The 23,942-nt window shown below is 50.0% G+C and overlaps 1 long non-coding RNA gene across 1 annotated transcript; it reads left to right on the top strand.

Annotated features, from left to right (window-relative positions):
• The first annotated feature begins 230 nt into the window (after positions 1 to 230).
• Positions 231 to 15,184, top strand: LOC129637347 (uncharacterized). Its single transcript, XR_008707441.1, has 3 exons — positions 231 to 924; positions 11,013 to 11,170; positions 14,881 to 15,184. It is a non-coding gene; the product is annotated as an uncharacterized LOC129637347 (long non-coding RNA).
• The last annotated feature ends 8,758 nt before the right edge of the window (positions 15,185 to 23,942 follow it).

Consider the following 23,942-nt stretch of genomic DNA (forward strand, 5'->3'; position numbering starts at 1 on the left):
CTCCCCCATCCCTGGGATTCTCCAGGCAAGAACACTGGAGTGGGTTGCCATTTCCTTCTCCAATGCATGAAAGTGAAAACTGAAAGTGAGGTCGCTCAGTCCTGTCGGACTCTTAGCAACCCCAGAGAAGCCCTCTATTACCTTACAAAAGGAATTTATCAGTGGACCTTGAGTTTCTCAAAAGGTTGATTACCCAGGTGGGATTAATCTCATCACACCAGCCCTTTAAAACCCGGGAGTTTGGCCTGTGGCAGAAGAGGGAATCAAGAGATTTCAAAAGGACCCAGTATAGTGTGGCTGGTTTTGAAAATGGGGCCACGTGAGCAGGAATGTGGGGGGATGGGGGGTCTCTAGGAGCAGATGAGCCGTCCTGTTGACAGCCAGCAAGGACGTCGACCTTTCAGGCAAACCCCACGAGGAACTGAATCCTGCCAACAACCAAAACAAGCTGGAGAGCAGTCTGCCCGGGGTCCTCCACTCAAAAGCTGACACCCCCGATTTCGGCCTCGCCTGCACCAAAGCAGGGAACCCAGCCCCGCCATGCCTGGATTTCTGACCTGCAGAATTGGGAGCTAATACGTGCGTGGTTACTGCTTCAAAGTTTGTGGGAACGTGTCATGCCAAGGGAGAAGCCAATTCACTCGTTCCAGCTGGAGAAGGAGCTGTGGAGTCCTGACGCTCACAACCAGGCTCCCCCAAAAGCCCTGGAAACACTGAGAAGAGCGTGAGGAGGAGGTGGGAAGTCTGCTGCGGAAAAGGCCAGGCAGACAGAGCGGCTAGGGCGACAGAGCGGCCAGGGCGACGCCGCGGCAGGTGTGCAGGGAGCATGCGCAGTCCTGCCACTGCCCCGCCCAGGTTCAGCGCATCCCAGAACTCACGGTGGCACGTGCTGGGAGATGACGCTCACGAACGCCTGATCTGCAGGTAGGAGGGGATTGCATGGGGGTTGGGACAGATCAATATCGTTGTACAGATCCCACCCAGGCCTGGGCAAGACCTGGGGGCCCTGGGGATGTAACCGGTTCAGGTAGGATCTCGACTGCTCTTGCACTTTGAAGGCGGGAGAGGGTAGGAGGGGGATGCTCCCTTGCCCTGCCTGCAGTCCTCCAGACAGTGATGGCTCGCCCCCTACCCAGGCTGTGAGCAAGCAGAGAGGCCAGGCTGACCTTGAACTGGGCAGGGCCAAGCCTCCAGCACTCAGCTCCTCCTTCCTCTCCTCCGCTCTGTCCTTCTCTCTTTCCTTGAGGGTTTCTAGGATGACTCCTTGTGCCTGATTTAAGCTGTGTACAATCCTACCACCTGTGAGTGGCATATTGTCTCTCATTTAATATACCGCACCCCCAAACTCGCCTTTTTCGCTCCCTATCACATTGTCCTGTTTTATTTCCACCTGAAATGGCCTGGTTCATCTGCTGGTTGGTTCATTGTCAGTGGCGCCCCCAGATTTCATCCGAGCCCTGCCTACTCCCCACCCTTCGGGGAAGCTCTGATGGTCCTGATGTTCTCAGGAAGCTGAGCTTGAAGAGACAAAAGGAAGGAGCCTGAGGCTTGTGGTCCTGCTGGCTCCCAGGGGAAGATTTTCCTGCTCTGTTGTTCTGGCAGCTGGGTGCTTGTCAGATTTGTGGCGAGGGACCAGTTTGATGGCTTGTTTTTGACTAGGGATTCATCATGGACCAATACTTTTATCTTGTTGTTCAGTTGCTAAGTCGTGTCCAACTCTTTGCGACCATGGACTGCAGTATGCCAGTCATCTCTGTCCTGCATTATCTCCCGGAGTTTGCTCAAATTCATGTGCATTGAGCTACTGATGCTCTCTAACCATCTTTCTGCCACCCCCTTCTCCTTTTGCCTTCAATCTTTCTTTATCCGCATCAGGGGTTTTTCCAATGAGTCACCTCTTCGCATCAGGTAGCCAAAGCTTCAGCATCAGTCCTTCCAATGAATGTTTAGGTTTGATTTCCTTTAGGATGGACTGGTTGGATCTCCTTGCTGTCCAAGGGACTCTCAAGAGTTTTCTCCAGCACCACAATTCAAATGCATCAATTTTTAGGTGCTCGGCGTTCTTTATGGTCCAACTCTCACATCCATACCTGACTGCTAGAAAAACCACAGCTTTGACTATACTTTCTTAACATGTGACAATAAGCTTCAGATGCCTGCAGGTCACAGCAGTGGCTGTAAAGATGTCTAAACCTTCGCTCCCCAAGTTGGGCTCAGCTTTTCAAGGGCAGTGCGACACTTTTTGGACCACACTCTGAGCTGCATAGCTCTGGACACACCAAGGATGGGTGGGTAGCTGTTGGCTATTCTAAGGCCCCAGAGACCCACCCAGAGGCTGGGGCTTTGGATGATGGGGGTGCCAGTCAGGTATATACGTATATAATCTGTGTCCCTGACAGAAGAGATACTGGTTGGGAACCAGGAGGAAACCTCAGGAACAAGGAAGTTAGGGATGGGGAGGACTCTCCCAGGCCAGAATCTAACTCCGGGGTCCTCCCACAATTCAAGGGAAACCTCTTCAGGGCTGGGGGCAGGGGGGAGAAAGCAGTTCTGCCCAGCTCTGCACTTGTCAGCACCACACCACCTTGGCCTGGAGTCCTTCCACTTCTCTCAAGATGTTTGTTTTATATCTTCTGGCTCAGATTCCAGCCTGGGAGGAATGCACAGGGCTGAGGGACTGCCGGCCCCGCTGCCTGGCCTGCCAGGGTGGGGTGGGGAGAGATGCAGTCCGGACCCAGCCTCCTCGGGGATGGCAGCTCCGAGGGCCCCGCCCTGCCCCTCCCTGCGTTCTCCAGAAGTGGGAGAGGTAGATCGAAACTCGCCCCTCTCCTTGGAGAGGAGGCTGACCCACACACCCAAAGGGCTGGCTGCCACAGTTTCTGGACAGGGAACTCAGGAATGCGCCCCCCACCGCACCCCCCACGTCTTGCACACAGTAGGCACTTGGAGTATTTGCGAAGGTCACTGCAGCTGAGCTGGGGTGGAACCCTGCCCGACATGCCCTCCCTGCCCTCAGCCCCTGGTGACACATTGTTACGATTCCACCAGGTCTGGAATGTCCCTGTTTACCATCAGTGTCAACCTGGCTCCAAGTTCAGCCAGCTCCTAGAGGCCTGCCCTCCCGGTCGGGGAGGGATGGGAGGACGCGGGGCTGAGTGATGGGAGCTGGCCACATGGGGAGCCCCAGGCCACCATGGTCCTCTGTGTTGGAGATCCCAACTCAAGCATGTGGTCACTCTGGGCCCTGGAATCAAGTTACCCGAGAGGTTTCAGGCAGTGGGAGTTCTGTGGGTCCTCGTTGCTGACATCCCAGGCTGCCAGCCCCTCTCTCGTTGCCCTTTTCACCAGGATATGAGGAATGATGGGTCTTTTTCCAGGAACCGTGCCTTTGATCACCCAAGTCTCTGCATCAGACGTGACCTCTCCCGCCTCCCACCTCCACGTGTCCAAACCCTTCCTGTTGGTATGAGAGCTCAGCTCTGTAGCTAGATGGCTTGGATTTGAGTCAGACCTCTACCATATGTTAGCTGCATTGCCTTGGGCAAGTCACTCGATCTCTCTGTGCCTCTGTTGTCGCATCTGTAAAGTGGAATATTATGAGTATTTCTCATCTCCATGGCTGCCCATGATCTTCCACTCGTATTCTGTCTCTGGAGAAGTATCCCTGGTAATGAGCTGCAGTCACTGATGTACAAACAGAACTCCGTTTTGCAAACCAAACAGATGGAACCCTCCTCAGTCTCATGGCTCTATGTATCTAGGACCCAAGCCCTGGATCACAAGCCAGATGCAGCCATGTAAGACCTCTGTGCAAATAGGGGGTCATCAACTCAGGCACGATCTGGTTTAGGTTTTCATAGTGGCGATGACAGCTGGATCCCTGGGGATTCAATGGCAGGGCTCATGTGTCTGCAGGAGTTCTGGCATCAGGGCAGTTGCCTGTTTGTTAAAGTACCTCCCCCCATAGTATGTGTTATCTGTAACCATCTACCACACAAATCCAGTTTTGTTTCCCGCCTCGAATACAGAGAGCAACCTAATTTTTCTTTCTTTTGTCAACACTTTGTTGACATAACCATACAGATTTTGTACACTTTATTGAAGTGAAGTTGATTTACAATGTGTTACTTTTAGGTGTGGGCTTCCCTGGTGGCTCAGTGGTAAAGAATTCGTTTGCAATGCAGGAGACGTGGGTTCAATCCCTGGGTTGGAAAGATCCCCTGGAGAAGGAAATAGCTACCCACTCCAGTGTTCTTGCCTAGAAAATCCCATGCACAGAGGAGCCTGGTGAGCAGGCTACAGTCAGTGGGGCCGCAGAGAGTCCGACACGACTGAGTGTGCACACAGGCACTTGAATGCACACACCTGTACTGTGATGAACAGTGACCCCCAACTCAGATCTACCTGAAACCTCAGAACATAACCTTATTAGGAAATAGGGTCCTTGCAACTGTTACTAGTTGGTATTTAAGATGAGGTCACATCAAAGTAAGGTGGGTCCCAGTCCAATGGCTGGTGTCCTTATAGGAAAAGGGACAGTTTGGACACATGCACGGGGGTAGGAGGGGAGGCCATGTGATGACGAAAGCAGATTGGAGTGATGCAGCTGCAAGTTGAGGAACGGCAAGGATGCTGGCCACCCCCCTGGGGCTAGGAACAGAGCCTTGAAGAAACCACCCCTGCCAACACCTCCATTTCTGACTTCCAGAACTCCAGAAGTGTGGGAGAGTAAGCTGCTGTCGCTGTAAGCCATCCCGATTGTGGTGACTCGTTACAGCGCCCAAGAAGGCAATAGGGGTCCTTTTCCATCTGTATGGTTATAAGCAGGAGGGAGGGGATGAGAGAGAGAGTGCTAGGGGCATTTTTCTGACTTGGGCTCTGTAGGCAGATGAAGAAGAGTCACCCATTTCTTCCTCCCATGGTGATTTGTAATTGAAAGGTGACTATGAGTCTGAGTGAACTCCGGGAGTTGGTGATGGACAGGGAGGCCTGGCATGCTGAGATTCATGGGGTCGCAAAGAGTCGGACACGAATGAACGACTGAACTGAACTGAGGCTATAGTTAGGGAATTTTGATAAAAGATGCAGGAGCCTTCTGAAAGAGAGATAATTGAGACACTGTCTGGTGGAAGTAAAATGGGAGTCATATACCCAATTTTATTTTCTAGTATCTGTATTTTTAAAGAAATAGAGAAACACATGAATGTAATCTTACCTCATTATTGACTAAGGGATTTTTTGCAGAAACTAATGCCTGTGGGTGGCAATTTCTTATGTGATATTGATATTATCTCTGGTCAATAACATTTGGGTAACAAAAGACATATTAATACATCTCTGGTCAATAAAATGTCAAGAAGATTGCCTTTAACCTGGTATCTCAAATATTACCATTGCAGCACACACTTAAGATAAAACAGATATTTTACATCCCACCCACCCCCTTTTTTTGTATTTTATCTTCAAACCCTGGAACGTATTTCACACTTAGAGCATCTCAGTTTATACTGGCCACACTGCAGGAGTTCAGTGGCCGCCTCTGGCCTGTGGCCCCGTTATTAGACACTGCAGCTACCATCCCATCTTGTTAAATTCAAAGCTGTTCAAACCTGCTGGGACAGACTGGCTAGTTTGACCCATGCTGGGTGTCCAGGAAGCAACAGTTAGAACTGGACATGGAACAACAGACTGGTTCCAAATAGGAAAAGGAGTACATCAAGGCTGTATATTGTGACCGTGCTTCTTTAACATATGCAGAGTACATAATGAGAAATGCTGGGCTGGATGAAGCACAAGCTGGAATCAAGATTGCTGGGAGAAATATCAATAACCTCAGATATGCAGATGACACCACCCTTATGGCAGAAAGTGAAGAGGAACTAAAAAGCCTCATGATGAAAGTGAAAGTGGAGAGTGAAAAAGTTGGCTTAAAGCTCAACATTCAGAAAACAAAGATCATGGCATCTGGTCCCATCACTTCATGGCAAATAGATGGAGAAACAGTGTCAGACTTTATTTTTTTGGGCTCCAGAATCACTGCAGATGGTGACTGCAGCCATGAAGTTGAAAGATGCTTGCTCCTTGGAAGGAAAGTTATGACCAACCTAGACAGCATATTAAAAAGCAGAGACATTACTTTGCCAAGAAAGGTCCGTCTAGTCAAGGCTATGGTTTTTCCAGTGGTCATGTATGGATGTGAGTTGGACTATAAAGAAATCTGAGCGCCAAAGAATTGATGCTTTTGAACTGTGGTGTTGGAGAAGACTCTTGAGGGTCCCTTGGACTGCAAGGAGATCCAACCAGTCCATCCTAAAGGAAATCAGTCCTGAGTATTCATTGGAAGGACTGATTTTTGAAGCTGAAACTCCAATACTTTGGCCATCTGATGCGAAGAGCTAGTTCATTTGAAAAGACCCTGATGCTGGGAAAGATTGAAGGCAGGAGGAGAAGGGGATGACATAGGGTGAGATGTTGGATGGCATCACCAACTCAATGGGCATGAGTTTGAGTAAGCTCCGGGAGTTGGTGATGGACAAGGAGGCCTGGCGTGCTGCAGTGCATGGGGTCGCAAAGAGTGGGACACGACTGAGCGACTGAACTGAACTGAGTGTCCAGGAGGAGAATGAGTCCAAGTCCCTCTGAGACATAAAAGAGTCTTCATTCCTTTTATTAAAAACCCAGCACCACTGCCTTCAGGGCCTCTGATGAGCTCTGAGCCTCCATTTCCTCATCATGAGATGGGGCTAATTGCAGCATCTCAGGATGTTTACACAGGGATGAGAATTAGGTGAAATGTGGGTCCTGAATGCTAAAGAACAGAACAAATGTGTCTTTGTGGTGGGATTTATGCCTGATCATGCAGAGCAGCCAGAACAAGAGAAGCGTTAAGGAGAGGTGGTCCTGTGAGGTCTTCATTCTCCCTTGCCGCTGATGGCGAAACCACATGCCGGGTGCCGCAGGCCCTCATCCACAGAGGTTTCTCTCCTGGAGACAAACGATGGTCATGTGCTGCCACCTTGATGCCGAGGGCTGATGTGGACCTTTGGGGAGCACACTGTGTGTGAGAGCTCTGCCCCGCCTCTTGGGGAGCTGGCAACATGGGATCTGTTGGCTCACACGCCGGCTTTGATTCCTTGTTGTAAATGCAGTATGTTCTGTCCGGGCGGGGGCGGTGGGGGGGGGATGCGGTGAATGGGACCATTCCCTGCCTATTGATTTTCTAGGCAATAACAAATGCCCCAGCTGCCAGGGGGGCGGGCTGGTAAGTGTGGCTCCTTATCTGTAAGCCTTTGTACATGATCACATACCGGTCCTTTGTGTCATGAGAGTTGGAGAGGGCTGTAGCCAGGCCCTCTCCTCTAAAAACCCATCCCAACTCAAAGCATGTTTCATCCAAACCTGCACAACAAGCCAGGCAACAGTTTCCATGTAGACCTGGCACCTTTGGCTGTAGGTGGGAGGTGGGGCAGGTAGAGAGAGTGAAGACGGGGAGGGGCTGAAGAGTTTCTTTAAAGCCTGAAAATGCAGGTGTGTGAGCCTAGGCGGTCCAGGAGGAGAAGCCCCAGGCACAGTCTTGGTGTTCAGAAGACATTTTTATTGAGTAAGTTGAAGGCAGATTTGTCCTATCACTCAGGATAAAACCTGAGCCTTTGGACTCCCATTTGGTAGCGTGTCATCTGGTATTGCTGAGTGCCCAAGGACTAAAGCAGCGTTTCTCTAACTATGGTCCCGGGATCACCAGTGATGGAATCCCCACTATGTGTGGTGATAGTGGTGGGGGTGCTTGTGAGAACATTGATTTCTGGACCTCGGGGAAGACTTACTGAATCAGAACCTCTGGGGAAGGGGCTAAGGAATCTGCATTGTAATTACTTCCCCAGGTGATATTTATGGACGATGACATCTTATATACGAGAATGTATAGATTCTGTTTTTATTTGGTCCCTATTTATAGATTCTATGTAACCTTTTTTTAAATTTACTTAATTTTTAATTGAAGGATAATTGCTTTACAATGTTGTGCTGGCTTCTACTTCATAACAACATGAATCAGCTTTCTGTGTGTGTGTGTGTGTGTGTGTGTATCCCTTCCATCTTGAGCCTCCCTCCCACTCCCCTACCTCTATCCCTTTCCTCCAGGTCATCACAGAGCACCATTTATGTAACTTTTAAATTGAAGTATATTTGATTTGCAATATTAATATTAGTTTCAGATGTACAATAATAGTGGGTGTAATTCAATGTTTTTATAGAATATACTGCATACAATGTTATAAAACACTGACTTTATTTCCTGTGCTGTATATTATATTGTCACTTATTTTATGCCCAGTAGTTTCTGCCTCTTTTAATCTCCTTCTCCTCCACTACACCTCTCCCCTCTGGTGACCACTAATTTGTTCTCTTTACCCGTGAGACCACAGAATTGAAAAACAGTTGGACACAACTTAGCAGCTAAACAACAACAAAAGCCTGAGTCTCTTTCTGTTTTGTTACTTTCATTTGTTTTTACCTTTTAGATTCCACATCCCTGGTGGCTCAGACGTTAAAGCATTTGCCTACAATGCAGGAGACCTGGGTTTAACCCCTGAGTCAGGAAGATCCCCTGGAGAAGGAAATGGCAACCCACTCCTGTATTCTTACCTGGAAAATCCCATGGACAGAGGAGCCTGGTGGGCTACAGTCCATGGGGTGGCAAAGAGTTGGACACGACTGAGCGACTTCACTTTCTTTAGATTCCACAGATTAGTAAAAACATACAGTATTTGCCTTTCTCTGTCTGACATCTTTCACTAATATACCCTACGTGGGAATGTGGGCCCAGGGTGCCAGCACTTCCAATTTTCCAAGAGGGAGCCAGGAGCCAGATTTTTCAAGAAATTCCTCCACTGAAATAATTGCATCTCAATTTTAGAGCTTTGTGTAGAAAAAATGGAGACACTAGTTTGCATCCTTTAATTTTTAGGAAGCATTTGGCCCAAAATTGATGGTAGAACTGTTTCCAAGCTGTGGGGAGATTTCTTCATCGACACTCAGCAAAACGCTGCCTTTCTCTTTTATTTGAGCAGTTCACTTTGATTTGGGGCAAGTGATTTAGCCACTTTGTGCCTCAGTCTCCTCGTTTGTAAAACAGAGATAATAATTCTACCTCAAGGGTTGCTGTGAACATTAAATGAATTAATATTGTAAAGTGTGCATGAAGTAAGTGCTTGGGTAAATACTCTATTATTACTACTATTGTTGTTGTTAGCAGCTTTGAAGGGGGAACTTCTGTGTCACAGGATGTAGCCAGTTTCACCTACCCCAAGTCCCTCGGTTTTCTACCCACCGCCCAGAGGTTCAGCCAGAGGAGACCCTTCTTGCTGACCCGCCACCACCGGTTGCATGTGGAGGGAACTCAGAAAGGCACACACGTTCCTTGTCAAGACAGAGATGACCACCAGCTTTCAGTGTGGCTGGGAGACAGCCTTCCCAGACTCTGTGCCAAAAACCATGTTTGGAAAGCGATTGCTCAATACTAATGATGGGAAGCTGAACCATTCAGGGTGGTTCTCACTAAATAGTAGGTGAGAAGGGACCCTGGGTTCCCAGAGAGAGGGAATAAAGGACTGTGAGTGAGTGAGAGACATGGCAGGGACCAGAGAGCGGGCAGAGATGAGGTGTGGCACGTGGCGGGCTGAGTGACAGCTTGGCCTGGAGCACACTCACCGTTGCGATTGTTGGTATTGTTCAATCGCTAAGTCGTGTCCAACTCTCTGTGACCATGGACTGCAGCACGCCAGGCTTCCCTGTCCTTCACTGTCTCCTGGAGTTTGCTCAAACTCATGTCCATTGAGTCAATGATGCAATTCAATCATCTCATCCTCTGTCACCCCTTCTCCTCTTACCCTCAATATTTCCCAGCATCAAGGTCTTTTTCAATGAGTCGGCTCTTCACATCGGGTGGCCAAAGTAGTAGAGCTTCAGCTTCAGCATCAGTCCTTCCAATGAATGTTCAGGATTGATTTCCTTTAGGATTGACTGGTTTGATCTCCTTGCTGTCCAAGGGACTCTTAAGAACCCTCTCTAGCATCACAATTCAAAAGAATCAATTCTTGGTGCACAGCCTCCTTTATGGTCCAACTCTCACATCTGTACTGGAATGTGGATGGAAACCCTATGAACAGTAAGAAAAGGCAAAAAGATATGACACCATTGTGATGAATATTGTAAAATCACCCTCCACTCCCTTGCTTGACATCATTCAATAACTCCTGGAGCGCTAGGTTAAGTCCATGTTCCTTAGCGTCCAGGACCTTCCTGGAATTCCCTCGCCTTTCTCTTGCCACTTCTGTCCCCTGAATTTGAACTTGATGCTTAGAGCCCCCATCACAAGACACCCCATCTCAGGCACACCAGCTTGCTCCTGCTGTTTTCTCTGCTTGGAAAGCTCTTCTCCAACCTCTTTATCTCCTTACTGTGCCTCCTCCAGGAAGTCTTCCTGACCCTCCCAGTGGGGTCAGCACCCTTCTATGATCAGGAGGCAATTTCTGTTCCCTTGGCCATTTGAGCCATCTAGGCCATCAGCACTCCATGGGGTGCTGTCAGGGTAGACCTTGGGGGCATCCTTCATCCTCTGCTCCCCAATCATCCCCTCTCCCCATCCCCCACCCAACCCTCTATCAAAGGTTATCTGAGGTTCTCTGTTGTGTGCCAGGCCCATGAGGATTACAAGAGAAAGGCCTGTGTCTCATTGGGGAAGGGTCCACCCAGTACCCCAGAGTGGGCTTGCCTGATGCAAGCCAGGCAACCCAGAACCAGTGTGAATTTTGCTTAATAATTTATGCCAGTTCTTCTTGCCTTTTTGAGGAATGTTACAAGCTGAATTGTGCCCACCCCCCACCCAATTCATATGTTGAAATCCTAAGCCCCAGCACCTCAAGGCATGACTGTATTTGGAGGCAGGGGTCTCGGAAGGGGTGATTAAGTTAAAATGAGGTCATATGGGTGGACCCTAATTCCAACATGACTAGTGTCCTTAGGAGAAGAGGAAGGGAGGATACAGACACTACAGAGGGAAGACCACCTGAAGACATACAGAGAAGGTGGCCACCTGCAAGCCAAGGAGAGAGGCCTCAGAAGAAATCAACCCTGCCGACACCTCAATCTTGGACTTCCAGCCTCCAGAACTGTAAGATAAATTTCTCTTGTTTAAGCCAGTCAGTCTGTAATATTGAATACTTTGTTATGGAAGTTCAAACCAACTAACACAGGGGGGTCACAGTTGTGTTTCTGCCTTCATAAAATGGAGATAACAATGGAGACACATCATAATGTTGTTGGCAGGATTGAGTGATTTAAATGCATGTAAAGCAGAAATGGACAAATGCTGTGAAAGTGTTAGTTGCTCAGTTGTGTCCTTGTGAGCCCGTGGACTGTAGCCCGCCAGGCTCTTCTGTCCATGGAATTCTCCAGGCAAGAATACTGGAGCAGGTAGTCATGCCCTTCTCCAGGAGATCTTCCCAACCTAGGGATCGACCCAGGTCTCTCTCATTGCAGGCAGATTCTTTACCTTTTGAGTTAGTTGCTGTTTACTGTGGCTATTATCATTGTCATCCAGCTGGGACAGACAGGACTTAGCAGTGAGAAATAAGAGGATGCCACACCAGGAGGAATCAAAGGATCCCTGAATTAAGAAAAAAAAACTGGAAAGGCCACTTGGTTTGATGAATCCTTGGTGATGAATAAGGAAACCCAAAGATGGCAAGGGACTTTGGTCTCATGGTAATGGGAGAGCCTCAGGGCTGAAACAGAACCTCCAGGCTATGCCATCCTGCTGGTTGTGGGTTTTAATTATTAAGAAAATTCATGCAAGTTCTTGGTTGCCTGGCTTGCGTCAGGCAAGCCGACACTGGGGTGCTGGGTGACCCTTCCCTGATGAGATGCAGCTCCTTGAGGAGGAAGCTGTCTGGCCGCTGGGGTGAAGGAAACAGCTGCTCCCAGATTCACGTATACTAAGATACTTACTCCAAGGCCTCTCCAGGCATCCAGGCAGCCAAGCGCTCCCCTCCTGTGGGAGCTTTGCCCGGGATCTGGGGCTGAGCGGAGATCATGAGGGCCCCTCCCTCTAGACAGTGTCTAGGAGCCGGGAGAAAAAGGGACTTCACGGGCTGACTTTGAGCTGGTCCAAGCCACGACGATGCAGAAGGCAGGCGGGGCCCAGTCCTTCCTCCGGCCGATCGCTGTCCCCCTGAGCCAACAGTGTGCCATGCTGGCCTCCTGTTTGGATGAGCGGAGTCCTGAAGTGCAGGAGTGAGGGCTGCTTTCTAAGCCACCTCCAGACAGACATCTACTGCCTGCCAGCCAGGCACTGAGCGGTGGCCCCAGAAACCCCTCCATGACTAGGGGACTCAGGCTGAAGGAACCCTCAAGTCCCCAGCTCTGAAGTCATCCAAATGTGATATCAGCATGTAATCAACGGTAAACAATTTAGTGAAATGTTTTACATTCTGTTTTTTTGCACTAAGTCCTGGAGGCCCAGTGTGTATCCTACATTTCAGCATTTCTTTGTTGGACTCGCTCCCGCCATGCTCCGAGGCCACATGAGGCTGGCAGCTGTAGGGCCGGACAGTGCAGCGCTCAACCCTGGAGTTTTTTCTTAGGCTGAATTCAAATCCAACACCCTACCAGTTATTCATGTTGGCTTTTGTTTTGTCCACTGTGTGTACAGTCTTATCAGCTATTGGGTAATAATTAGTAACTTCAAATCAACAGCTTTGTTATGCTCTCAATTCTGTGCCAGGCTTTGCAGGTGGCACTCGTGGTAAAGAACCCGCCTGCCAATCAATGCAGGAGACGTAAGTGATGCGTTCGATTCCTGGGTTGGGAAAATCCCCTGGAGCAGGGCATGGCAACCCACTCCAGTATTCTTGCCTGGAGAATGCCGTGGACAGAGGAGCCAGGTGGGCTTCAGTCCATGGGGTTGCAAAGAGTCAGACTCAACTGAAGCGACTTAGCATCCAACTCTGTGCCAGCCAGTGAGATGAATACCTTACATGGATTCTATTAAAACCCACACAGCGGGGTCGGATGGAGTGGGAGACTGCATAGCACTGGAACTCCACTCAGTGCTCTATGGTGAACTAATGGGAAGGAACTCCAAAAAAGAAGGGATTTATGTACCTAAGTGTGGCTGGATTCATTTTGCTCTACAGCAGAAACTAATACAACATTGTAAAGCAGCTATATTCCAATAAAAATATAAAAATAAAAAGTATTTTTAAAAAAAGAAAATAAAGGTGATAAGATTTCACATTAAATAAAACCCTCACAGGGGAACTGCCTGGTGGTCCCATGGTTAGGACTCTGAATTTTCACTACTGAGGGCACAGGTTCAATCCCTGGTCAGGAAACTAAGATCCCACAGGCCACAAGGGTGAGGCCAGAAAAAAACAAATAAATGACACCCCACACAGCCCTAGTGTTATTTTTCAAATGAAGACAGGAAATCAAAAAGGTCACACAGACAGCAAATGAGAAAACCAGGACGTGGCCCCAACCAAGTCTGGGGCTCATTCTCTCAGCCTCTGACACTGTGATTGATGCCAACCATTTGTGACGATTGAACATGTGACATGTGGCTATCCCGAACGGAGGTGCACCGTACAAGCCACCCTCAGAGATGTTAGATGTTGCAGGTTCAGTTTCAGACCATCGCAATAAAGCAAATATTACAATAAAGCAAACGTTGCAGTAAAGCAAATATCCCAGTACAGCAGGTCACATGAATTTTTGGTTTCCCAGTGCACAGAAAAGTCAGGCTTACAGTACACTGTCGTCTGTAAAGTGAGCAGTGGCATATGCCTAAATGTACATACCTTAATTTGAAAATACTTTATTGCTTAAAAAAAATGTCAAGCATCATCTGGAGCCTTCGGTGACCTGTAGGCGTAACATCCAAGGTCACCCATCACAGATCACCGTAATAAATATCATTGAAAGGAAAAAGCCATGTGAGACGTACCAAAATGTGACACAGACACATGAAGTGAGCGAACTGTTGGAAAAAATGCCACCAAATTTGCTTACCAGAAGGTTGCCACAAACCTTCACTCTGAAAAGAAACAAAACCAACGACCAAAAAAGCAATAACTGTGCAAAGCACAATAAAAGGAAGCCCAATAAAACAAGGTATGCCTGTAAGTGTAAAATACACACCAGATTTCCAAGATAAAAGTCGAAACAAAAACCAATAAATAATTTTTATCTTGATCATGTGTCGAAGTGATTCTTTTGGTTAAGTACAATACATGACTAAAGTAATTTCACCTGTTTTTGCTTTTTTTTTAAAAGCGGCTGTTGAAAGTTTTAAATGTCATGTGTGGCTGGCATTATGTTTTATTGGACCATGCTGCTCTCGCCCATTTCCTTCTGGGCTAAATAGTCTCCCTGCCTTCAACCATTCACACATGACGTCATTTCTAATCCCTTCCCGGAGGTGCCGCTGGAAGCGAACTTCAGGGCTTTTAGAAGCAAACAATGTCCGGCTGACTGTTCTTCTATTTGCTTGTTCACATCCTTTGGCCAGTTTGAGTTTGAGTGGTTTTATCCTTTTGTTCCATTGAGGGACCTCTTTGTAACTAGAGGTCATTTGTTGCAACTGACCTACTTGTTGCAGAGTTGCAAATATTTTTTCCTGGTCATTATCCGTCTTTCAACTTTTTCTATGGTATCCTTGACTATACAGATTCTGTTTTTCTGTAGCCAATCTGCAAATCTCCTTCAGGGGTTTCTGGGTTTTGTGTCACATGAAGGAGGAGCTCACCCACTGCCAAGTGTCTGAAAAAGTATTATCTTGCATTTTCTTCCACTACATTAATTTTTTTTTTTTTTTGGCCACAGCATGGCATGTGGGATCCAGGGACCGAACCTGCATTCCCTACATCAGAAGCATGGGATCCCAACCATGGGACCACTAAAGAAGTCCCTATATTCACTTTTTAATCCTTTTTTCTTTCATCTAACTGGAATCTACTTCCATAAGTAGATATGATTTAATTTTCCCCTGAATGTGTAGCCAACTGTCCCATTTAGTGAATAATTCATTCTTTCCCCACTACTTTGAAATACCATTAAAAACAATCATCTTTAGACTCTGTTTTCCCTCTGTTGACTGGCAAGTCAGCCACCAGCATGTACAAATTTATATCTTACCAGCTTCAGAAGCTCAGTACACAGAGGTCTCCCCTCTTCCAGCTGTCCTGGCGAACCCCCAAGGCGGACTCTCAGTGGGCTGCTTGAACCAGCATGGTGGCAGGGAGTATGCTAACTGGCCACCGCTGACCCACCTGGCTCCTTCTGGAGCAGAAGGGTGTGGTCACTTGAGAAAGTGGGGAGAGTGGTTCCTCAAAGGGAAATTGGAATGCTGGTCAAAGAAATCGATGTCTCCCATAGTGTGTACCCTCCAAGCCTGTCCCTGGGTCCCCCAAAGCCACAGTCCCTTCAAAAGGCCAGCTAGGTTTATGTCCACCCCAGGAATTCAGATCTGCCCTTGCATGGGGATTCCCGCTGGCCTGGAAAATCAGCCCAGGGAGGTTGGTGAGGACGGTCCTGCCTTCCGCTGCCCCAGGACGCTGGGCCAGATTTCGTCCCCTGCCAAAGGAGGCAGAGCTTTGGGGCTAGAAGGGAGAGGAGGAAGGAAGGATGGCCGCAGGGCGTAGCTGCTGTTTACAAACAGAAACCGCTCCTTCCTGCCCGCCCTTGAGAGTGGGGCTGTCTGGGCTGGCTGGAGCAATAGAGCTTTTACAGGGAGGTCCCCCAGAATGGCTCTTCTGGCCTCCCTCCAAAGGCCATCAGGAGACAGCCTGGGAATCCAGAGATTAGGCTCTTCTGTGAAGAGGTTTTGCAACACAAGCCAGCATGTTGACCTCGGGGAGCTGACGCCCGTATTTCTGCATAAGATGCCCCAGCCCTCGCACCTCACGCCACAAGGCGGCACTACAAGCCCCTCCCTCTCACTCTAAGCCTGCGGGGGAGGGGGCGTGACTTGGGGTGGAGTCAACAACTGAAGCAATGCAGGAGACCCCGGTTCCACTCCTGGGTCCGGAAGATCCGCTAGAGAAGGGACAGGCTACCCACTCCAGTATTCCCTGGTGGCTCAGCAGGTAAAGAATCCACCCGCAGTGCGGGAGACCTGGGTTCGATCCCTGAGTTGGGAAGATCCCCTGGAGAAGGGAAAGGCTACCCACTCCAGTATTCTGGCCTGGGGAATTCCCTGGACAGTATAGTCCATGGGGTTGCAAAGAGTCATGAGGCTGGAACCCCAGTTCCCTTTTGGTGGCTCCCCATCTCAATCAGCTCTTCTAGAGCCCCCAACACACACTGCCCCCATAATAATAATACACTAAAATAAGAGTAAATGCAAATACTAAAGCAAATAAGCACAAACGTCTCTTTAAAAAACTTAGCTCCATTGTTTGACACGGAATAGAACAACTAAAGGAAAGCAGGCTGCTTGCCACACAAAACAAGGAATGGCTGGGTTCAAAGCTCAGTTCTGCCACTCGCTGTGATCTGGGGAACCATACACATTTTGTGCCTTTGTCAACACCTCTGTAAAATGTGGCTGAGGACGGTCCCCACCACACCCCATAAAACTGTTATGAGGATTCAAGAGACAACGTCAATAAATGCCCAATAACGGTAGCAACCAGGTGATGGTAGCAAGTGGCTCTGGGAAATGAGTGGCAGCCACGTTGCAAGTGAGGGGAGGGAGAAATTGGGAAAACTCTCTGAAGTAGCATAGTGCTATTTGAAAGAAGACTTAGGTTAGTTGTCATGGATACTGAAAAACCTCGAGGGCGACCACTAAAAAATTTTTTAGTATATTTGATAGGCTAAGAGGAGAAAAAAATGAAATCATAAAATATTTTAAAACAGATGGCAGAAAAATAGGGGAAGAGTAAAAAAAGAATTAATTGCACTGAATACATTTACAAACATGGTAGATATCAATCCAATTCTGTCATTATATTAAATGTGAATGGTGTAAATATACCAATTAAAAAACAGAGACTGTCAGAATGGCTGTCAGAAAGACAAGACTCAACCACATGTATACAAGAAACCGACTTTAAATCTGAACAAATGGGAGTTCTAGCAGAAGGTAAAGGGCTGTGGAGTCGAACTGCCCAGGTTTGATTGATAACTGTTTCTTTAACCTCGCTGAGACTCAGTTTTCTCTTCTGTAAAATGGGATCATAATAGTTTTGATTGTGTAGAGGTATTTTGAGCATTCGATGAGCTAATTCATATAAAGCATTTAGAGCAGTGACTGATGGGGCTTCCCTGGAAGTCCAGTAGTTGAAACTCTGTGCTTCTACTTGGGGAGCATGGGTTTGATCCCTGGTCAGGGAACTAGAATCTCACACGTCACTTGGTGTGGTCAAATGTTAAAAAAAAAAAAAAAAAAAGGATAGTGACTGGCACACAGTACTGTTTAGAGCATGGTGGTTTTGCTGCTGCTGTTATTATTATTATCAAGTGTATCTTCAGGACAAGTTCCAGCCAGCTTTTTGCTTCCAAGCTTCCCCTAAATAGAAACTCTACAACCATCATTTTTTCCTTGAGTTTTAGGTCAAGATCACCTGCATAATTTCCAGGGTCTAGTGCAAAATGAAAGTGCAGGATCCCCTACTCAAAATATTCAAGATTCCCACATTGGTCCTGGCAGGGCATTAAATCGAGTGCAGGGTCCTTTTGTGTGATGGCCCAGGTCTCATGCCTATGAAGCTGGCTCTGCTGAAGATCCACAGACCGAGAGGGCAAGGTCAGAATCCAGGAGGCCAGCCATGCCTCCCCTCCCCCTCCCGGCCCCAACCTGCTCCACCTGACAGGTCAGAAACTCAGGGACCTCCTGCCTGTGGGCACACCTCACTCCTCCGACCCGACCCGTGGAACCTTGGCCCAGATGTGTGCCTTGCCAAACAAATGCCTTGCTGCCTGCTTCCTTTTGAAATCCTGAACCCAGGATTCCGAGGGGGCCTCCTTTCTGTGAACCCACTGGAGCAGAACCGGGGGCCACGTTTGGGAAGGAGAATATACTGGGGGTAGCTAACACTGATTCAGCTTTGCTCAGGGGTGGGCTGAGCATTCCTGGTTTCAGGGGGATGCCTGCTCCTAGGAGCCCTGGGCAGGAACAAGTCCCAGCCTGTCCACGTGCTCCCCACCTTCCAGTCACCCAGTTGGCCATGTACATGCACCCGCCCCCCAGGGGAGGAGGGAGGCTGGCAGAGACTTCAGGGCTTTTTGCCTCTCAGGGGCTCTGTTTACCTAGCCTGGCAAAGTCCAGGGGCTCCAGCTCTCTCTGGACCCTCTCTCCCCTGTCCTAAAGGTCACCACTCACAAGCCCTTGACCTCTGGGGCCCTTGGAGCTGCTCCCAGGGAGGCAGGGTGCAGGCAGGGCAGGGGAGCAGGGGGCCCGGCCGGCTGGCACAGGCAGTGGCGTAAGTGACAGCTCCAGGGTGCCCAGCCGCCCGGGCGATTCCCGGCGAGCGTGGGCAGCCTGCGAACAAGCCTTCAGTGTCCGTGCAGCCCACCCAGCTCCGAAACACATCCTCTCTGTTTTCTGGGGGGTGGGGCCTGATCGTAACCCCTGAGGGCCCAGTGACTGCAGGATACCCGTCATCTCCCACCCCTATTTTATATCCCCATCCATCCTCTCCTTCATCAAGAGGGAGGGACTCCCCGCAGACCTGGGTGCAAGCCAGCTGGTTGTTTTGTTTTTTTTTTTTAATCTCAAAGATCTTGTCCATCCCAGCCTGGGCAGGGCCCAGGAAAAGCCTCTGGCTCCATCCGTCCTCTCTTTCCATTCCCTACCCCCTCAGAAATGAACGTCGCAGGCGTTCTGCCAAGCTCAAAATCCTGAAATGCAAGCCACCGCCTCGTGGGTGCCCAAGAAGAGTCGGGGTGGGGCTGGCTCCCTTGGTGGCACCAAACCCCTCCTCCCCTTACACTTTCCACTCTGGCATCAGACATAGAGCCCCTCCCCCGAGACCCACACCCCAACTCTAGGGCGTGCATGAGTGCTAGGTCACTTCAGTCGTGTCTGACTCTTTGCTACCCCATGGACTGTAGCCCACGAGGCTCCTCTGTCCATGAGATTTTTTAGGCAAGAGTACTGGAATGGGTTGCCATGCCTTCCTCCAAGGGCAGGGGCGGGAGGTCCTTCCTGATTCAGGGATCAAACCCATGTCTCCTGTGTCTCCTGCCTTGGCACGCAGGTTCTTTACCATTAGCGCCATCTGGGAAGCCCACTCTAGGGCAGTGGGGAAGTTTTCAGGACCCCAGATCCAGAGAGTGGTATGAGAGGCAGGTGTGCTCGCATGTAGAGATGGGGTGGGGTGGGGGGACAGATTGTTTGAAATCCAGGACCCCCAGGTGGAGTGGCGGTATGGAGGATGGATCTCTTTCAATTCAGACCTTAACACTTGGTGGGAGTTGAAGGGGAGGAAAGGGAGAGCAAGTGGGTGCAGGGCAGGAAATCAAGGTGCTATCTCTGCCCAAACAGCTACCAGATTGCATGAGCTAACTTGTGGAATCTCTGAACAGGGATGCCAAAACTGCGTATCTTAATTGTGTTTATTATTATTGCTGCTGTTCCTGTTGTTACCCTGTCTTCTTTCTGGGGCCTCAGTTCCCCACAGGGGTGCACGGTGTCTCTGTCTCCACCTGGGAGACAGAGGGGAGGGGAAGTTGCCTTCCCAGATATAAGAGTGGGTTTAGCTGCCCCAGGACCGTCCCCGGGACACTTCTGTCCTCTGCTCAGAGCTCACAGGCCAGGCAGGGTTGGGTTTGTCCCCAGCTTGGGTTTGTTCATATCCTGTTCACTCTCTCAGCTCAGGGACACATCAGTCCATCTTGGGATTCTCCTAGTGTTCTGCTCTTGTGTAGGAAGGGTAATAAATACACTTGGAATTGAATTAAAGTTAGTCACTGGAACTAATTCTATTCATTCTATAGTCATCCATGCATATTTCTTGAGGCCTGTCATGTGCCAGATGCTGTGCTGGAGGTAAGGGTGCAAAAATAAAGAGGATGGTGCCCACCTCTGGGGACTCAGAACTGAGTGGGAGTAGGCATACACCTATCAGCCCCCCACCTACAGTAATGGAAAGGATCCCCCAAAGGGCTCATTAAACAGTGCCCAGAACCCCTTGCTGGGCTTTCTGACTCTAAGTCTGAGAAGGGCCCAGGAATCTGCATTTTACAAAAGGACTTCTCTGGTGATCCAGTGGCTAAGACTTCACATTCCCAACGCAGGGGCCCAGGTTCAATCCCTGGTCAGGGAACTAGATCCTGCATGCCACAACTAAGAGTTCACATGCCACAACTAAGACCTGTGTAGCCAAATAAATAAATAAGAACTTCACAAGGGAGTTTGGAAAGGCTGGCCTAAGGAATAGGATGTATATCCAGAGCTGAGAAGGAAAGGAAGCTGCAAGGACCCATCAGGGAGAGCAAGCTAGCCCTTCCTGGGGGACTGACTGGGAGCTAAAGCACAAGGCCATTCACTGGGTGGAGAAGGGGCTCATGTTCCTGGAGCCAGAACAGCATGTGCAAAGGTCCTGTGGTGGGAAAGTGAAAGACCAGGGTGGATGGAGCACAGGAGGAAGGGGACCTGGAGAGGTGGATCAGCACTAAAGTTGGGGTGGGGGATACCCTAGGAGTCTGGGGAGCCCTGGAAAGGTTTTGTGCAAGAGGGGCTGACATGACTGATGCTTTGAAAATTTTTTTCATTTTTCAGATGAATTTATGGTTGCCAGAGGAAGGGATAGTTTGGGATGGACAGGTACACACTACTACTTTTAAAATGGATCACCATCAAGGACCTACATGTACCACAGGGAACTCTGCTCAATGTTCTGGGCCAGCCTGGATGGGAGGGGAGTCTGGGGGAGAATGGATACATGTATATGTATGGCTGAGCCCCTTCTCTGTCCACCTGAAACTATCACAGCATTGTTAACCAGCTATACCCCTATACCCCAATACAAGGGCTTCCCAGGTGGCACTAATGGTAAAGAACCCGCCTGCCAATGCAGGAGACATAGAGACATGGGTTCGATCCCCTGGGTTGGGAAGATCCCTTGGAGGAAGGCATGGGAACCCACACCAGTATTCTTGGCTGGAAAATTCCATGGACAGAGAAGCCTGGAGGGTTACAGTCCAGAGGGTCACAAAGAGTCCGACACGACTGAAGGGACTTCGCACGCACCCCAATACAAAATAAAAAGTTCAAAAAAACCCCAAGCTTTTTTATTCCCCAGATGCACACACGGAGCCTTGCAGGTCCATCCAGCTACTGGCAGGATTAGGCTTCTCTCCCAGCTGCCACCTCCGTGGGGCCCTGCAGAGGGAGGAGCATGGAGCACACGTAGTCTGGAGTCCCACCTCGCCAGATGGGAGGCTCCGGACTCGGTGTCGACTCTCATGGGCTGTGCCCACCTCTGTGTCCCCCGGATGTGGCCCAGCAGCTCCAGAGGGAGAGGGAAGCTATTTTCCAGCCCCGCTGCCAAGATCCACCTCTGGTTCCCCTGCCCCGCCCTCAGACGGCAGTGCCAGGACCTGTTCTCCCCTCGCCGCCATTCCACCCACCTCCTCTGCCTCTGGAGTCACCTGCCAAGGTGCTAACAGAAGGGGGGACAAGCCAGTGCTGCAGAGCAGACGTCCATGCCCTCAGGAGACTCTCCTCCGAACCCCCAGACCTGAGCGAGCCCCTTCTCCCACCACCCACATGCCCTGAAGTCTGGCTGGCCGAGAGGAAAGGGGGCGTCCTCAGCCCCTCCTCAGACCCTCAGCATTTGCTGGGTAGGATGCTGGAGGGGAGGTGGGCAGTGCCCACAGTGGTTGGGCCGCCAAGCACGATTGGCACAGAGTTGGCGGAATGCCCGGACATCCACTCAGGGGCGTGGGGGTCAGGGCACGGCTCAGGGGGCGGGGCCACACACCGGGCCTCATTTGCATACAACCCTGAGGGGCGGGGCCAGGCCGCTGGCGTAATTCTTGACGCCATCTCCCCCACCTCCGCTGCGCCCAGGCCCACTGCCCCCGTTACCCCCGGGGGACGCTCTTACGCACCCACCCAGTGTCTTAATCTCCTCTTTTGCGTAGATTTAAAGCTCCTGGACCAGTTCCTGGAATCCAGGGAGGGTGGATGGGAGGGGAGAAAAGACATCCATTCTCCGAACTGATGAAAAAGGCTCCTGAGAAGATTTCTGGGAAAAGTTGAAGCCACTGGCGTTTATGAGGAACCAAGATGGGGAGGGGGGTTCCCAAGTGGCGCTAGTAATAAAGAACTCTCCTGCCAATGCAGGAGACGTAAGAGAGGCGAGTTCCATCCCTGAGTTGGGAAGATCCCCTAGAGAAGGGAATGGCAACCCATTCCAGTATTCTTGTCTGGAGAATCCCATGGACAGAGGAGCCTGGCAGGCTATGGTCCATAGGATCGAAGAGTCAGATTCGACTGAAGCAACTGAGCATGCACTCCGGATTGGGGAGGTGTAGTGGGACTATACAGGCTTTTTCTGCACCGTTCCTTTCCACGGGTGATCCATGCCTCCTGGGGCCTCAAAAGTTCTCCTTTTGTTCTGGGTCAGCTTCAGGACCCCAGTCACCAAGCTCACAGCATGATTTGCTAAGTCAGTGTGTGGATCACTGAGTCCTGGGCTGGCCAGGCCTCTGAAGAATCCCTCCTGGCCTGAAATTCTCTGACTGGTGGGGGTCCTTAACAGATACTGAGAAAGCAGGAGTCCCCCTAACTAACCCAACCAGCAAGGCACCCCTGCTATGCGCCAGTCTCTGTGGCCTGCATTTCATAGACATTACTCCAGACAACTGGCTAAGCCCCCACGAATAGAAACTATTATTGTTATTCCCATTTTACAGATGAGGAAACTGAGGCTTGGGGCAGTTACATGAGTTGTCCATAATCACCCAGAGAATGAACTGCAGTGCCTGAATATATTTAAAGCTCCTGGAGCAGTTCTTGGTCTGCTGTGGTTCCCTATCAGGATGGTCCTGCTTTGGAACAGGAGGCTGCACACCCATTGGAAAGGTCAGTTCTCTGACTCACATCCTCCCCTGATGGGTCTCACTCATCTGAGACTACCAACAGCTGGGGTTGAGCTGTGGGCACTGCAGAGACGCCCTCCAACACACACACACACACACACACACACACACACACACACACTCTCTCTCACACTCTGCCAGGCTCAAACCCACTGGGCTTGTGGCAGAGGAGGGGCTGCTCCAGGAGCCCCTTGGCCACCCTCACCAGGCTGTCCTGGGCTCTGCCCCCCCTGGGTGCCCACACCCTGGCCTGCCTGCGGAGGAGCGCCAGGAATCCCAAGCGGCATAGTTGGGTGGGGAGGAGGGAAGGACCAGCCATCCCTGGGACACAGAAAACTCCTCCCGGGAGCCCATTTGTAGTTACAAGGGACCCGAGAAGGTGTAGCCAGAGGCTCAAAGCCCAGCCCAATATAGAGACCAAGAATTTTCTGTGTGTTTTCAAGGGAGGAATTGAAGGACTCCACATAGTTCCTTAGGAATTTTAATCATGTGCCTTGAACCTGCTTCCTTTCCTGCCCCACCCCCCTCAGCCTATGTGAGGGGACACTTGTCAAGGGTGCCCCAGGAACCACAGAAGCAAACAGCCGGGACTGTGTGTGTTGGTGATGCACTGATATTTCTGGTCAAGGCAAAAAATGCAGCTGCCTCCCTCCCAGAGCCTAACAGCCTGACGCTGGCTGGGGAAGGGTGAAGGGAGGGGAGCCCCCTGGGGCCAGTGCCAGTTCATCCTAACTGTACTGCTGTGGGCACCCCGTAACGTGTGGTGGGAAGCCTGGACTCAGCCTGATTGCCTGGGTGTGGATCCTGGCTCCACCATCTCTGTAAATTTGGAT

Source organism: Bubalus kerabau, chromosome 23 (assembly GCF_029407905.1).
Source record: "Bubalus kerabau isolate K-KA32 ecotype Philippines breed swamp buffalo chromosome 23, PCC_UOA_SB_1v2, whole genome shotgun sequence".
In the NCBI taxonomy this organism is placed as follows: domain Eukaryota; kingdom Metazoa; phylum Chordata; class Mammalia; order Artiodactyla; family Bovidae; genus Bubalus; species Bubalus kerabau.